At 38.6% G+C, this 6,408-nt stretch overlaps 1 pseudogene; it reads left to right on the top strand.

The window, feature by feature from the left end:
• The first annotated feature begins 5,823 nt into the window (after positions 1-5,823).
• LOC112587194 lies at positions 5,824-6,027 on the top strand (annotated as a pseudogene).
• The last annotated feature ends 381 nt before the right edge of the window (positions 6,028-6,408 follow it).

The raw sequence follows: 6,408 nt of genomic DNA, 5'->3' as shown, positions 1-6,408 counted from the left end.
ACAAGTTTTAACAGATATATAGACACATATATGGGGCTTTCCTGGTGGCTCAGACAGTAGAGAATCTGCCTGCAGTTTTGGGTTTGATCCCTGGGTTGGGAAGATCCCCTGGAGAAGGAAATAGAAACCCACTCCATTATTCTTGCTTGGAGAATCCCATGGACAGAGGAGCCTGGTGGGCTACAGTCCATGGGGTCACAAAGAGTTGGATATGATTAGAGACTAACACAGACACACATATAGGTTTGTGTGACCACTCTCACAAATCTATATATAGGATATAGAAAAGTTCAATCATCCAGAAAACTTCCTTGTGCTGCCTCCTTGAGGTCAAACCTTCCTCCATCCCTAAACTTTGGTAACTACTGTTCCTATAGTGATGATTCTACCTTTTCCCAAATGTAACGTAAAGGGAACCATGCAGTGTGAAATTTTTTGAGACTGGTTTCTTTCTCTCAGCATAATACCTTTGAGAGTCATCCTTATTATTGTAAATATCCAATAATTCATTTCTTTTTATTGCTGAATGGTCTTTCATTGGATGAATGTGCAAAAGCTTATTTATTCATTCACCCATTGAAGAACATTTGAGTTATTTCCAGTTTTTGGTGATTATAAATAGAGCTGCATTAAGCATTTGTGTGTAGGTTTTTGTGGGAAAGTAAGTTTTCATAATTGCTGTGGAAACATCTGGGTGTTGGTTTATTTAGACTGGCTTTTTTTCACTGACTACATTTTCCTGTTTTTTAAGGATATTTTGTATTGTTTATTGATATTTTATAGACTCCTTTCCCTGAAGGAAGTTTATTTTTGTCTAGTGGCCAGTTCTACTACTGGATGATTACCTAGCAATTGTGGAGATTTGGTTTTATATTTTATTTTGCCATATTTGTGAAAAGCCAAGACCCTTTAATTTGGTGGGATTCAGGTTCTAAACTTCCCTATGAATATAGTTAGAGCCTGGTTGAAGGCTTTGTTAGGGTGGATCTAGGATAAACATAGTTCTTACTCTTAAGAGGAAAACTATCTGATATGTGGCTTGCTGTCTATAGAGTTAAGGGGGGTGTTAATAGGCTTTTCTACCCACCCTGGGCTGGGTTTCCAGTGTCCTCTGGCACTGCTTGATCTCCAGTATCTCTTTTTCATGCTCAAGCTCACAGCAGCCAGTCTCTGCTAAGCACAGTCGCAGGCTGTGCCTGTGAGCCCAGCTTTGGATGAGGGCTTCCGGGGAACCCCAGCATGGGCTTCTGTGCGCCTTTCTCTTAGGGCTGTTCCCTTCCCAGCACTCTGTTGCACAGTTGCCAGTTGTTTCAGCTGGTCTGAACTTTGATCTTGGCCAGTTCCACTCAGCAGGGTCACCATGCTGTGCTTGGATTTCAGCTCATGGCATCTTCATTGGGAAATTGATCCCAAGTGTATTGCTGGGGTGATTTTGCAGCTTAGTTCATGTGTGTCCTGTCTCTTAGGGGTTGCAGTTCTTGCACTGCCTCTTGTCCAGTGTTTGAGAAAAATTGCTTTCTCATTTATTTATTTCATGGTTGTTTGTAGCATAGGAAAAGTCGAGTACCAGATATTTCTGTGGGAAGCTTTCTTGAATGACAGATCCAGAATGATTTATTAAGGGCAACTAAGGGTCTTTTGCTTGCAACCTAACTTTTCATCAGGGACGGGTTTGTTTTCTCAACTTTCAGAGAACTCTGTGCTGAAGGGTACTAGGGATCTGACCTGGTTTGGTAATTTTTGTGTTATTCTGTTTGCTACATTGAGTGAATTGGGAACCTTTTCCAAGGAGCTGAATCATAGCTTCTGTAAAGTACACTAGGTCATGAATTTTTAATTTTCAGTCCAGTTTTACCACAGTAGTAAAAACAGTTCAATTATATGCTTATTGGGAATTTTTTATTCTTATAAATTCTAAAGAGTTTTATTACAGAAGAGATTAAGTTTTTCCCCTAGCACAGAATGACTTTAGGACAGTTCTGCCCATCTCAAAATGGGTCGTTTTCTTTTTCTGTGTGTGGAATGGAGACAAGATTGGTGAGGGAAAGAGAATATATAACATAGTTGAAAAACTTTGTCCTTTTATTTAACCTTGTGTTGAGTGATGACAAGTTATGGGTTGTGTCTACTAACTTTTCAAATGTGGCCATAGCACTCTTATGTCACCCTCCCCAGCTGGAGGACAAACAGGTTTTGGAATAATTCCCTAGTAACGGATAACCTGGTTTCTATATTATTTCCCTAGAGGGTGTATAACAAATTTTCAGCTATAATGCTTTTTCATTAATTCATTAATTGAAACTTTTACTGGTATTCTGTTGTATGATGTGCTATATAATGAATACCTTTAAAGTCTCAATGGCATATAAAAACATGCATTCATTTAGTTTATGAGTTGGGTTGATTGAGACTTGGCTGATATAGGCTGGACTCAGCAGGAGACATTGAATTCTGCTCAACATATTTCTTATACTCCTTCTGGGACCAGTGGGTAGCCCAAACATTTTCTTCTCATGGTTATGGTAGAGGTCCAAGAGAGAAAATCCAATTACCTGAGCACATTTTCAGCCTTGCCTGCATTACATCTGTTAGAATCCTGTTGGCCAAAGCAAGACACATGTCCAAGCCCAATATCAATGAAACATGTTCCTTCTATGAGAGTAAAGAAAAGGAAGTGGGTATTATTGAAGAATAATCCAATCTTCTAGGAAATTATTACATTACTAATCACTAAGGCTATAGAGACAAATAAGACAGTCATTTGCTCTAGGAGCACTCAAAAAATTGATCCTGAACCATAAGTAGAGATCTTACTAATGGAGGGTATAGAAAAGGAGTTAAAACTCTAGTCAAATAAACAGAAACTCTCAGACTTTTAAGATTCTTTTTCCTTTTAATTTCACACCCTGGAGGATGTTGAACTTGGATTGCTGGCTATCTACAAAAGCATTGTGTTGAGCCGAAATCCCCTGCTATTAATAACCAGGTATACTGTGATTTTGAGATTTAAAGCCATGATCTCATGTTAGAAGCTGCAGTGGGCCAGGAAGCTATTTGGGTTTATAACACTTCTAAAGCACTTGGGCAAAGATGCTGGGGATTAAAGGGAAAGCATAAGCAGGTTTGTACACAGGGTCTCAGAGCTACATGGCTTTGTTTTAGGAACTCTCAGTAAGAAAGGTATGATAAAAAACTGAAATATGCAGGCCATCCAAATACATGAAACAAAAATCTAAGATCATTGAAGTGAATGACTGGAGGGATCAAGGAAGATCTTGATGGACTGCAGAGAGCAGAGCAATGGCCTGGAAATACTGGTGTCTGATGCCTCTTTCCCTTTTCTGAGAACCTCTTCCTCAACAGTTAGTGTTAAGATTGCAGTTGGGCCTGAGGAAGTCTCATAAAGCCTGGACAGAAGGATGGTGAAAACATTATGATTTTTTTTTTCTGAGTTATCCAAAATTTATGATGCTAAAGTTGAGGGACCTGAACTAGAAGTCTGGCATTATGGTGGGTGCTCAGAATCCCCAGACCCTCCCAGGTCTGACTGTTGACCATGCCCAAGGAATAAAGGAAAGAAGTTAAATAGGAAAAAAAAAAATTACTGGGACACAAGAAAGAAGATTTCAGGTTTTGTGGATTCCACTTTGGAAATATCTGCTCTCAGCCAACTCATGTTTTTAGTTGAGGAAGTAAAGGCCTTTCTTGAGGCCACATGAGTCTATGGCAGGGCCAGGCTAGAAACAGTTCTGTGGCCGCATGGTGGCAGCTAACAGCTAATGTTTCACAATTGAGCTGAGAATTTGCTTGGTACTAGCGAAGAGTGACTCATTGGAAAAGACTCTGATGCTGGGAGGGATTGGGGGCAGGAGGAGAAGGGGACGACAGAGGATGAGATGGCTGGATGGCATCACTGACTTGATGGACGTGAGTTTGAGTGAACTCCAGGAGATGGTGATGGACAGGGAGGCCTGGTGTGCTGGGATTCATGGGGTCGCAAAGAGTTGGACATGGCTGAGTGACTGAACTGAACTGAACTGAACTGAAGCTATTCCAAGCTATACTTTATGTAGAATGTATCCTTTTGTCTTCACTAGAAACCTATAAATTAGATATGATAATTAATCTCATCTAACAGAGGAGGTAACTGAGGTACTAAGATACCCACAAATTGTCTTTTGTCACACAGCTAGTAAGTGGGGGGAACCATGATTCAAACCAAGTAGTCTGACCCAGCGCCTGGACTCTTCATTGTTATTCTGCAGTGAGAGATTAGATGGCAATAGCATACATTAAAGACCCTGAAGAGATAAGGATGTCTCTCTGGGAGCCTGGGAGATCCTGAAAGTGTAAGGCAAGAGCCTTTAACTTATACTTACAGAGAGGTGGAGCTGGAAAATATTGTAGATTGTGTCAGAACTGCCACAGGAATTCTGGCATGCCTTCTGAGCTGTCCATGGTGCTGAGCACCAGCTTCCCTTCATGCGTCTTTGCTATTGCACTCATCACCAATATTTTATGATTTTCACCTGAGATGTCTAGAATTTGAAAACCAAATAGATTGAAATAAATAACAATTGCATTTGTACTTGGTTCTAAACATTTTAGATGTGTTATTTCACTACAACCCCATAGCAATTCAACGACCTTTCTTTTGAGAAAGAAATAGATAAACTGCTATCATGTTAAAAGGCAGAATGAAGCAATGAGTTGTTAGAAGTATAAAAACTGGAATGTGGAAAGGAGTGATGAGAAAGTTTTTAGAGTTGGATGGAGCCTTTGAGTTGGAACTAAAGGGAGAAGTTCAGTAAGGTTAAGGACTCCAGGATCTTTCCTACCCCAGAATTTCAGGCAGTTCCTGCCAATTGAACACTCTGAGTGTGTGAGATATGCCTCTTTGGTTTTTCCTGGGCCAGCACATTCAGGAGTGGGATATGTGCTGAAAAGTCAGGTCATTCACTTTATCCTCCTTCACCTAGAGATGTTACAGCTGAGGGTCACTGAAACAATTATTCAAGGTCATGCAACAAGAGAGTGCAGAGTCAAAAGAAATATAACCCAGATCTCATGATCAGTACTCCCCATTTATTACCTATTTCAGGATCTCACAAAGCTATAATCATGGACCAGTTCCATGAGCAATACCCAGGTGCTGAATAAAAATACATGGTACTACATTCCATGCCAAACCCACTAGAATATAATTCCTAGAGAGAACATGGATTGTGCATAGAGCATTGATAGTCTATCAGATGTACTAAGGTTCTGTTGGGAAATTAATGCTAATAATATTGTTCCTTTTACAATCCATTTAAAGCATATATCACATTAAGACTTCTACCTTTATTATGTAGTTGCTATACTCCTGTGGTAATCTGCCTTTAATAAAATATGCTCTTTATTTAAGAATTGACTTACTGACATTTGAATATTCACTGTGCATTTATTGGCTGAATGTTTTTGAATATGTTTATCAATCCTTTAGGACTTTAGTTTTCCCACATGTAAATGGAACTATAACACTTACCTTGTAAAGTTTCTGTAGTATTTATATGGATAGTTCTAATAGGATAGTTGTTTTGCACATAATAAATGTTTTCTATAGGATATATAGTTTTAGAATTGGCTATTTTATTAATAATATTGTAACTATAAAAAATCTTGCAACTTGTTTTGGATTTTTAAAAATTTTTAATTGCTGTACTTTTAAATTCAAGCATGCATTATATATCTTGATTTAATTTAAAAACTCAGTACTTTATGTTCCAAAATATGTTCCTTGGTCAAATCTATTAAGGTGGATAGATAGAAACACATGATGGTATCACTTTTTGGCCTTTTGGACTAAGATCAAGTGTGGTATCTGTTCTCACCAGTTTAATATCTGATATGTCCTCTATCTGAGGACAGTATATTAAATTTCTAAATAGGTTACAAATATATACAGTTTCAATCTATCTATCTTTTTTTTCCCTTGAGGATTCAGACTGGCTCTCCTGCTCCTGTTTTCTGTAGAGGAAAAGCATATTTTTCTACAGATACACAGATAATAAAATTTACTGTTAACAATTTTATTAAAGTGGGAACAGTACATTTAAATGTGTGCATTAATGGAAAAAAAAAAAAAAGAAGAAGCACATGGTCAAATTGGAAAAGTAAGAAAGCATCAGATCATGAGGAATCTCATATGTCATGCTGACCATTTTGGATTTGATCCTGCAAGCAGTGGTCACCCATCAGGGATTGTGATCTGTGAGTGATGAGGCACAAACAGTGTCTAGGGAAAATGAGTTTGACACAGGACACAATGGAGACAGGTAGGGAAATTTAAACATTATCGCTCATGTAGAAGTTGATAATTCCCTTTATTAGATCTGTCCATTGGAAGTGTGAAGGCAGGAAGAGACC

The sequence above is a fragment of the Bubalus bubalis genome, chromosome 9, assembly GCF_019923935.1.
Source record: "Bubalus bubalis isolate 160015118507 breed Murrah chromosome 9, NDDB_SH_1, whole genome shotgun sequence".
Lineage (NCBI taxonomy): Eukaryota > Metazoa > Chordata > Mammalia > Artiodactyla > Bovidae > Bubalus > Bubalus bubalis.
This window is presented reverse-complemented; position numbering and strand designations above follow the sequence as displayed.